The sequence below is a fragment of the Physeter macrocephalus genome, chromosome 20 (assembly GCF_002837175.3).
Source record: "Physeter macrocephalus isolate SW-GA chromosome 20, ASM283717v5, whole genome shotgun sequence".
Taxonomy (NCBI): domain Eukaryota; kingdom Metazoa; phylum Chordata; class Mammalia; order Artiodactyla; family Physeteridae; genus Physeter; species Physeter macrocephalus.
The window spans coordinates 85,656,077-85,666,812 of record NC_041233.1 but is presented as its reverse complement, the minus strand read 5'-3'; the positions used below and the strand labels follow the sequence as shown (position 1 = coordinate 85,666,812).

The window sequence follows — 10,736 nt, the reverse complement described above, 5'->3', positions numbered from 1 at the left end:
ACCCGTGTCCCCTGCATCGGCAGGCGGACTCTCAACCACTGCGCCACCAGGGAAGCCCCCAGCCTAGGTTTTTAACAGTGTGGTCTTCTTTCTCGTTTTTCTTTCTTTCTCTCTAACAACATCATATGGTGACAGCTCTGGCCCAGCTGCTAAACGTCTGCCCAGAGCCGCTGAAGTCCACACAGTTACAGGCTTGTTTGTGGAACCTGGTGTCAGGTCCATCCCAACCACTCATGAGACTGCTACTCCTGGGAGTGTGGTTGTCACTATGACAACAGGCTGAGAAGACCAGGGATAGACTGAAAACTTTACAGCGAGGCTGAGAGGGAGCCCAGGGAAAAGGAAAGAGAAAATAAATCCTAGGGAGGTCACCAAGGCAAGGGTGCAGGGCTGGGTGTAAGCAGTACAGGCTAGAAAGGAGACAGAAGGAGAAGGAGAGCAAGAAAGAAGAGGTTTAAAATCTGTCCTGATCCTCACTTTTAAGCCCTACATCTACATAGATCCTTTAGATGCAATAGAAACCCTACTCCTTAGAAGAAATAAAAATTAAGGTTTGAAAAACAAAATATATTCTAAAAGAGAAAAGAAAAGTGTCCTTTTATGGATAACCATTCTAGAATCAATCATTTACTATAAAAGCACCATAACAGCATCAGCAATATAAACTAGTATGGGCAATTTCTATAGTAAACCACAAAGGAGAAAAAAAGGAGAAAACAATCTCATACCCAAAAATATGATGATTGTGTATCTCTAGCTATTAAATAACTTTCAGAAATCACATACAAAGTCTTTTTTTCTGAACAAAATGGATTTGAAGATGTCCTGTTGTTTTGTGTGTATGTGACAACTACGTGACATTTTAACCAAATGACAAAATTTAGAGCATTAAAGTAGCCCTCCTTCTTATTGTTAAAAGTTTCAGAAGTTCTTTAACTGTAATATGTGCATATTCAACTTATATTCACAAGGAAATGAGAGGCAAGTTCTACAGTCTGACATTAATGTTGAATATCCATCCAACTACAAATTACTAATCCTCCTTTGGAAATATGTTTCATCTGAAAAAAATCAGTAGCAGGTAAATATAGCTTAAATTACAAAAGAAATCAACTTGGCTTTCAATTTTGTTTCTAAACATTATGTTTAACAAATAAACATAAGGGATAGATAAAACCACGTCTCATTTCTGAGGTGTGTGGGTGTGTGTTTGGGGTTAGTGTAAGAGGATGAAATGTTGGTTTTTTAAAAACATTAAATTGCTCTACAAATCTTAAAAGCATTTTATTTGTAACTCATTTGACAAGTGAAGACAATGGCTGGAGTGAAGGGCCCAGATAGGACCCACTGCCCCCAGGTTGACCTCCTCCAGTGGTCCCCCGCTCAGGGGTCCAGTGGCCTGAGTATCCATCCCCAAGTCACGCTGAGCGGCAGGAAGGCCCCCCTAGAAGGTGATCATTGCTCCAAAATAGAGCAGATCATGGGATGTGTCCACCTAGGACATTTATAAAGTAAAATATTATGACGACGGTACTCAAACAAGTGTCTTTCAAGCTGTGCCAAGAGTCTGTAAAGAGTTTCCCCACCTGTAAGGCAAAGAGGTCGGGTTACATCATCTCTAGTGTTCCTTCTAGTCCCCTCTATGACTCTGAGACTTTTGCTCGTGGTTTTATCTTCCACTCTTATTTAGTTAGCATATACAAAAGGCCAAAACTTTTTTTAAATTGGTAAGATCAATGCAATAGAAGAGAGTTCAAAAATAGACCCACACATACATGTTCAATTGATTTTCAACACGATAATTACATGAGGAAAGGGTAATCTTTTCAAGAATGGTTTTAGAATAATTGGCTATCCATGTAGGAAGAAAGGAACCTTGACCTTTAACTCATACCACATAAAGAAATTCAGTTGTAATGTAAACATAAGAGTTAAAATTATAAAACTTCTAGAAGCAAACATAGGAGAAAATCTTTGTGACATTATATTAGGCAAAGATTTCTTAGGAAACAAAGAAACACAAACCATAACAGAAAAAATGGCAGATTGGACTTTTAAATTAAAAACTCTTGCTCTTCAAAGACACTTAAGAAATTGAAAAGACAAGCCAAAAACAGGGAGAAAATTATATGTATTTACAAATACAAATACATTTATAAATATGTATTTACAAAATACCTATGTGATGTAGAACTTGGATTCAGGATATATAAAGAATTCTTACAAGTTAATAAAAAGAAGACAAAAAGATTCCATTTTAGAAAATGGGCAAAAGATTTAAATAGACACTTTACAAAAGAAGACATACAAATTGAAAATAAGCACATGACAGGATGCTCAATTATTATTTATCATTAAGAAATGCTAGTCAAACTACAATGAGATACCACTCTACCTACACAAAAGGCCAAAAATTTTTAAAAACTGATAATATCAAGTGTTGGCAACAATGTAGAATACTGGAACTCTCAAACATTGCAGATGGGAAAGCAAAATAATATGGCCACTTTGGAAAACTGTTTTGCATTAAAAAAAAATAAACATACATTAACCATATGACCCAGAAATATCACTTCTGGATATTTATCCAAGAAAAAAACATATGCACTATACACAAAAACTTGAATATCGATGTTCATAGCATTTTCTTTGTAATAGCGAAAAACTGGACACAACCCAAATGTCCATCACCTGGTGAATAAACAAATTATATTGATATATCCATATAATGGAACACTACTAAACAACAAAGAGGAAAAACTACAGATCCATATAAAAACATGCATGAATCTATGTGAAAGCAGGCAGACAACAAAAGATTTCATACTGCATGATTACATTTATGTGGGATTCTAGAAAAGGGAAAACTACAGCAGAGAGAAAAGCGAGTTAGTAGTTGTTAGGATCCAGGGTCTGGAGGGAGGGGTTGACTGCAAAGGGGCATGGCTATTTGCGGGGAGAAGGTGTGAAATATCTTTTTTTTTTTTAAATTTATTTTATTTTTGGCTGTGTTGGGTCTTCGTTGCTGCGCGGGTTTTCTCTAGTTGGGGCGAGTGGGGGGCTACTCTTCGTTGCGGTGCGCAGGCTTCTCATTGCGGTGGCTTCTCTTGTTGCAGAGCACGGGCTCTAGGCGTGCAGGCTTCAGTAGTTGTGGCACGTGGGCTCAGTAGTTGTGGCTCACGGGCTCTAGAGCGCAGGCTCAGTAGTTACGGCACACGGGCTTAGTTGCTCCGCTGCATGTGGGATCTTCCCGGACCAGGGATCGAACCTGTGTCCCCTGCATTGGCAGACGGATTCTTAACCACTGTGCCACCAGGGAAGCCCCGGTGTGGGTGTGAAATATCTTGATTGTAGTGGTGATTTACAGAACTCGATACATTTGCCAAAGCTCACTGAACTCTGAACTTAGCAATTCTTATCACCAGTTCCAACGTGTGTGGGTTTTTCCCCACACCACTAAGCAGTTCCCCAGTGCCAGCTGGGTGTCCTACAATTCAAGTCAATTCTGACACTATCTACCTGGAGATAGCATCAGAGCCGACAGGTTAAGGGCTCATCCTTAAGGAACGAAAGGCAAGATTGTGTTCCTTGTGTTCTCCAATCCAGAACCTCATCCTTTTGGTTTTCTTAAGGAGGCTTCATTACATAGGCACAGTTGATTAAATCACTGGCAATTGGCATCAATTCAACCTCCAGCCCCTCTCCCCTTCCCAGAGGTCAAGGGGGTGGGACTGAAAGTTCTAGCCCTTTAATCACTGGGTTGGTTCTCCTTCCAACCAGCCCCCACCCTCAGGTGAGGTTCTAAAGTCATGCCATCAACATAACAAAAGACGCTTTTGCTCTCACCACTTAGGAATTTCGAGATCTTCAGGAGCTCTGTGTCAGGAGCAGGAGGAAGACCAAGTATATTTCTTATTATAAATCACAGTACCACAGCACTAACATTGGTGAGTTTTACAGTATGTAAACTATCCATCAATAAAGCAGATTTTCAAGGAAAGAAACCTTTTCTCCAGGGCTCCTGACTGTGGATTTATATGAATCAATAGGGCCAAAATAGCTGGGCTCACAGAGTTCAGAAGTGAGGTGACTCAAAAAGAGCCACTGGGTCAGAATTCAGCCCCAGGAACTTGTCAACTCTTGCAGGTAATTCAGCAGATGTGTCCAGAATGAGGGTCTTTAATGGGAAATGGAGAGAGAACGGGTAGATTTCTCTCCTTTCATGAACACAGTTACAGAAATTTTCAAACGTAAGAGTTCCTAAAGCAGATATTTTGAGATGAGAGTTCTATTGGAAGTTCTCTTACCTGCTTTGTTGACAGTGTTCACCACCATTTCTTTCTGTAGAGCCACTGAAATCAAAGGAATCCCTAAACCACATGCTAGTCCCTCCCAAAATAAGGAGAGAGAATTCATTCATCTATACATTCAGGGAACATTTGATGGGCAACTCCTCTGTGCTGGGCAATGTGCCTTGGGCAGGAGATAAAAAGGAAGTTAAATAAAGAAGGTGTGGTCGTCTCCGCACCTGAAGGCTAGTCTGGTCTGAGTTTCTTGGGGTCACAATTCAGAACATTTACAGATTCAGCTTCTGGGATTTGCCACTATCACTAAAGCCTTGCCAGAAAGATTGTGAGGATTGTGACAATAGAGACTGCTTTTGAACACCAGGGTACTTTCACAATGTGAACGCACTCAGGCATTGGTAATTTTCATAGGTCATTTCTACTCTGGAAGAATATACGTGAAATGCTTTTTTCAGCAAAGTAGTTTTTATATGGAATCCCCCTTCAATACAAACACTGCTTTTGAAACAATTCCTTTTCACTGGAATAATTCTGAAAAAGTAATTTGTTTTTTGAGGGAAATAGGGACTTTTCCCCATATATTTTCAGTAATTATTTGGACGGTAAAGCATTTTCTAGTGGAGTAGGAGGATGCAGATAGGTTTTCAAGTGTGAAATAGAAAAGCAGCTATACCTATGTACCTTGGTTTTTGTTCTTGATGGTTGAGTCAGTACCTACTACCGTACTAAAAAGCTTTATATTCTCAGAAAAATAAACCAGGCCAATCATATGGTATTGTTAGGGAACCGTTAGCTGAAACCACTCACCTTGGCCAGGCACGATAATAACCACTTGCATGAGTTGTCTCACAATAGGAGGTCCCAATAAGGAACATGGTGCTGCCACTTACAACCAACCTGGAGAAATCGGGAGGGGCCAAAAGGAGGGAGGAGATGCCAGCCCATAATATGTCCTGCCGACCTCCCAGAAACCCTCGTGCTGGAAACTGTCTTGGCTAAGAGATGCACGTACCATCAGGAAGGACACTGAGTCAGACCAAGTATGGGCACAAGCAAGATCATTGGCCAGAGACAACCCCCAAAGCTAACCCCATCACCATAAGACCCGAGACTGCAAGCCGCATGGCAGAGCAGTTCTACTGGGTTCCCCTACGCTGCTGCTCTCCACCTGGGTGTCCCTTCTCAACAAAGTCTTTTGCTTTGTCAGTAAGTGTGTCTCCTCGGACAATTCATTTCTGGGTGTTAGACAAGAGCCCACTTCTGGGTCCCCCTTCTGGTAACAGTATCTTTGGACCAAACTGTCACTTGCCATTCAGTGCCTCCTATGTGCCAAAGCCCGTGTGAGGCTGTGCTGTCCAGCAGAACTCTGTGGTGATAGAAAGGTTCTATGACTGCACTGTCTAAATATAGTAGTCAGGCTCAGAAACTGGTTTTTTTTTTTTTTTTTTTTTTTTTTTGTGTGGTATGCGGGCCTCCCTCTGCTGCGGCCTCTCCCGTTGCGGAGCACAGGCTCCGGACGTGCAGGCTCAGCGGCCATGGCTCACGGGCCCAGCCGCTCCGCGGCATGTGGGATCCTCCCAGACCGGGGCGCGAACCCGGTTCCCCTGCATCGGCAGGCGGACGCGCAACCACTGCGCCACCGGGGAAGCCCCAGAAACTGGGTTTTAATTTAATTTAATTCTTTTACATTTAAATGGCTACATATGGCTAGTAGTTATCAAGTTGGACAGGATGGGTATGAGGAATGTGTAATATGAAGTGTCCCAATATTCACAATGTGGTCGTGGTGAATGGGGCTAGGTGTAGATGGAGGATTTTTTCAGTGATTTCTGTCACAAGGGTACCAGTCTTTCAGTCATCACCTTCAAACATATAAATCTACAATGGAGGTGATTAAGGCTATATCCAGAGGTACTATATGTAATGTATATACTTAAATGTCCATGTAAATATATGTGCACATGTATTTATAGCAAGAAAAAAATGCTTTGACTCTTTCAAGTCAAGAAAGAGAAGAGGGTGGTAGGTAGAATGGGGCTCTTTCTGTCTCAGGTTCTACTGAGGTGTCAATGCGTTAGATATGAAAGTGTACAAAGTGAATGTGAAACAGACCTCCACCCCATGTACAGATTTTTAAGGAAATGGTCCTGAGATCCTGCTCCACAATCTTGGATCCCACAGTGACATCAAAGCTGTAAAAAGAAGTGAGTGTGAGGAGATTGGGAGGACATGGTGACTAGAGCTGTCGCCTGGTTCTACTCCCCATTAGGGGAAGGTGGGAGGTTCTACTCTATGACCCCAAGACTCATAAAGGGACTTCAAAGAGACTCGTTGGAGAAATTTGAAGTTGTTCCCTGTAGCTGGAAAACACTGAGGATAGTGGCCTCACTCATGCCCCAGAAAGCTAATGGATACTGTTGCTTTCTAGGAAACTCACCGTGAGAGAGAGTTGAGTGCTCTAGGGGCAGGGCCCGAGATCCCCTGCTGTGTGGTTGGGATTAGCTTGCACTTCCAGAGTTGCTGAGCAAGGGCCATGAGTGTTCTTGTGGACCAGACGTGGGCCACGTGCAAGAGAGTTGGCCTGGGGTCTACCTTCCTGTGGTCTATCCATTGGGGTGGGCTGGAGAGTATCAGTAAGACGAGGAGGTGTCCCAGTGGGTACTTAGGGCTGTACAACAGGAGCAGAGGTTGTCACCTACACTCTCCTTCCCATAGCACACTTCCAGCTAAGCAGGGAAGAAGATCTGATGTCAGGTCAAGTTTGGGCTCTCCAGGACTGGGTAGTTTAATTACTGAACTGACCCTGTGTCTAGAGTGAGCTGAACAATTTCTGGGCCTGCCAAGTTTTCATTTAATGACAGGGAAGAGTTTCCCCCACCAAATGAAATGATTGTGGAGGACAGTTTTGGTTATACCAGGAATGAAACTTATTCAACATCCTGGTTCTAATGTGTATAGTCATTCCATTCGATTTTTCTTGTTATAATTCCAAGAAGCTGTGGTTGGCACTTCTTTTCTTTTGTAACAAAAAATACAGAAATTAAATACAAATTAATTAATAAAAAATTTCTATCAGCCTGGAAACCTATATATTAATTAAATATCTTTTTTAGTGAATTCTAGAAGTAATTATTTTTGCAAAAAATAGTAAACAAATATTAGTAACTAGGTCAGGCATAACAAATTAGCTTGAGACAAAGTGAGAAATTGCTAGAACTATAGGTATAAACACTCTCTTCCATTTTTCTTGAAAATGATAGAATGAACGTGTTGATAAAAAGAGAAGTGATGATTGCAGGGTATAGGGAGACAGCAGAATAGAGAAAATGCTAACTGAAAACTTTAGAGAGGAAAAAGTTTCATGTAAAAATAACCTGACAATATTCCATTAAGAGCATCTACCTGCTCTCCTCCTACTTTTTCAACCTCCTCTGCTGGTTCTCACTCATCCCCCTAACTTCTTAGCGTTGCCTTGGACTTTCTCTTTCTCTTTATCCTCCCCTTTGGTGATCTCATCCCATTTCATGGGTGTAAATACCACTTCTACTCTAACTTCCAAATTTATAGCTCCAGCACCAACCTCTTCCCTGAATTCTGATCTCCAACTGCTTATGCAGCACTACCGTTGGGTGTCTGAAAGATGCCTGTAACTCACCGTGTCCACAGCTGAGCGCTGACGTCCCCTGCCTAGTCCTGCTCCCCTGCAGATTCTTTTCAGCTCAGTTTCCCAACTCCATCTTTCAAGCAGCAGTTCTCCCCCAAACACTTGGAGTCATCCTTGACTCTCTTTCTCTTCCACCCTCCATTGATCAGCAAATCCTGTCAGCTCAGCCTTCAAAATACGACAGAATCTGAACACTTCTCACTACCTCCTTTGCTTCCACCCTGGCCTATGCCACCCTCATTTGCTTGGATTATTGCGTTAGCCTCCTAATTCACTTTCCTGTTTCCGACACCCCATACAAGGTGATCCTGGTAAAAGAAAAATCAGATCCCGCTACTCCTCTGCTCAAAAGCTTCCAAAGTCAGTTAAAAGCCCAGATCCTCTCAGTGGCCTGTAAGACCCCACACACCACACCTCCTGCCGTCACCCGTCCTCACTCAGCTCTTGGCACACTGACATCTTTGCTGTGGCCCGAACACACCAGGCGAGCCCTCGGGGCCTCTGCACTCACAGTTCCTCACTTCCTTCAGGTCCTCACTCAGATTTCCCCTTCTCAGGTGCAGCCTTCTCCAAACACCCTTTGCAACCATCCACTCCCCATACCCACACTCCTTACTCCTTGTCCCTCTTCCTTGTTTTATTTTTCTCTAAAATGCTTATCACCATATCAGGTCTTATAAATGTTAACTTATCTTGCATATTTTCTGTCTTCCCAAGGTCATTAGACTGTAAGCTTCGTGAGGACAGGGATGTTTCATTTACTGCTAAAGTCAGTGAACTATACCTAGTACAATACATAGCAAATGTTCAAGAAATATTGGTCATATGAATGAATGAAAGAATAGCTATCCATGAGAAAGATAATAAAAAATAAGCTGAAACCTTTGTTATTTGTGTTTCTTCTTTTCCTTCTCCCTCCTCTTTTTCTTCTTCCCAGACATAGCCTAACTCATCTGGATCCTGGGGAAAAGGTGAACTGGGTCCAGCCTGTGATCTAACATTTCTGTGCATGCAGCACAGGGAGTCAATGTCACTTCCTCCTTGATCTTCCCCTGATTCTCTGCTCTTTGAAATCACCTCAGCACAGTGACCAGATTTTTACTCTTTGCTTCTTGTCTCCCAATCCTCTTATCCATCCAGCATCCATTCAGTATTCAGTAAAGTCAGATGCCAGGTGAATTTTGTCTTAGATCTGTCCTTTCAGTTTCACCTTGGGCTACTGAAATTCAAGGACAACATGATTTTAGATTGTTGTATATTTGAGTTGAATATTTGCTGTGTATGTAAGTTGAATAATTCTACCTTGGATAAGGGCAAATTTCAACTCAACAATTATTCACTGAGTCTTTACTATGGACCAAGAACAGTGCCAGAAGCTAGGAATTTGACAATAAATAAGCTAACGTTCTCCACTCTAATATACCAGTTATTTGTATACAACTGATAAATGATTAATGTGTTAAGAGGTCTTCTAATTGAAAATATTGTAGAGGTTAGAGTTTGTGTATTTCAAATAAAAAGTTAAAAAATGCATGTTTTAAGACTCTTGGATTGTTTGAGAATTCAGGTAAAAACGAGGAGTGAACCATAGAACGCAATGAAAAATTTTCTTTTTCTCTTTTGACATGAAATAACTGACATCTATGAAATGATAAAATTCACAACAATATTAATAAAGATGAATTTAAGAGCACTTAATGTTAATCATTGCCTAAATAACTTGAAATGTCCCCATATCCTACAGCTCACATATGAAAGAAACTTGAGACGTCTTCCTAAATTTGACAACACAGTAAAATTGTACATGTTATTTTCAATAATGAATGTGAGACAGGAACTTTTCTAAAGTGTCAATTAAAAAAACCAAACAACTTTTGATCAACTATGCTGGAGAAAAGACTTTTTATTCTACCCATCAGAAATGATGTTACAGAATTATTCTACCACTTCACACTCATTAGAACGGCTATAAAATCAAAATACAGACAATAACGAGTGTTGGTTAGGATGTGGAGAAATTGGAACCCTCATACATTGCTGATGGGAATACGAGACGGTGCAGCCACTGCGAGGCACAGTTTGGCAATAAAATTAAACAGAGTTACATATGACCCACGAATTCTACCCCAAGAGAAATGAGAATATAACATCCACACAAAAACTTGCACAGGAGTGTTTATAGCAGGAGTATTCATAAAAGCCGAAAAGTAGAAACAACACAAATGTTCATCAGCTGATGAATGGGTAGTAGAATATTATTTGGCAACAAAAGAAATGAAGTTCTGATCTATGCTGGTCCCGGATGAGCACTGAAAACATTAGGCTAAGTGAAAGAAATCAGTCACAAAAAGACCACATAGTGTATAATTTAATTTATATGAAAAGTCTAGAATAGGCAAGTCCAGAGAGACAGAAAGTAGATTAGTGGTTGTTTGGGGCTGAGGGGGTTAGAAAGAAAAGAGCAGTGACTGCTAAGAGTATAGTGTTTCTTTTTGGCGTGATAATATTTTTATAAAATGCATAACTCTGTGAATATACTAAAACCCATTGAATTGTACAGTTTAGATGGGTGAGTTGTGCGGTGTATGAGTTATATCTCAATAAAGCTGTTAAAAAAAGTCATTCCAGGGCTTCCGTGGTGGCGCAGTGGTTGAGAGTCCGCCTGCCGATGCAGGGGATACGGGTTCGTGCCCCGGTCTGGGAAGATCCCACATGCTGCGGAGCGGCTGGGCCCGTGAGCCATGGCCGCTGAGCCTGCGCGTCCG

General features: G+C 41.4%; 1 protein-coding gene and 1 long non-coding RNA gene across 24 annotated transcripts in view; one reads left to right on the top strand and one right to left on the bottom strand.

Annotated features, from left to right (window-relative positions):
* PSD3 (pleckstrin and Sec7 domain containing 3) overlaps positions 1-10,736 on the top strand; it is a 706,021-nt gene that overhangs the window by 183,163 nt on the left and 512,122 nt on the right. The window lies entirely within an intron of this gene.
* The window catches only part of LOC112066943 (uncharacterized), an 11,108-nt gene continuing 2,673 nt past the window's right edge, over positions 2,302-10,736 (bottom strand). Inside the window, exon 3 of the long non-coding RNA XR_008616155.1 lies at positions 2,302-3,277. This is a non-coding gene — a long non-coding RNA (uncharacterized lncRNA). The remainder of the gene's footprint in view (positions 3,278-10,736) is intronic.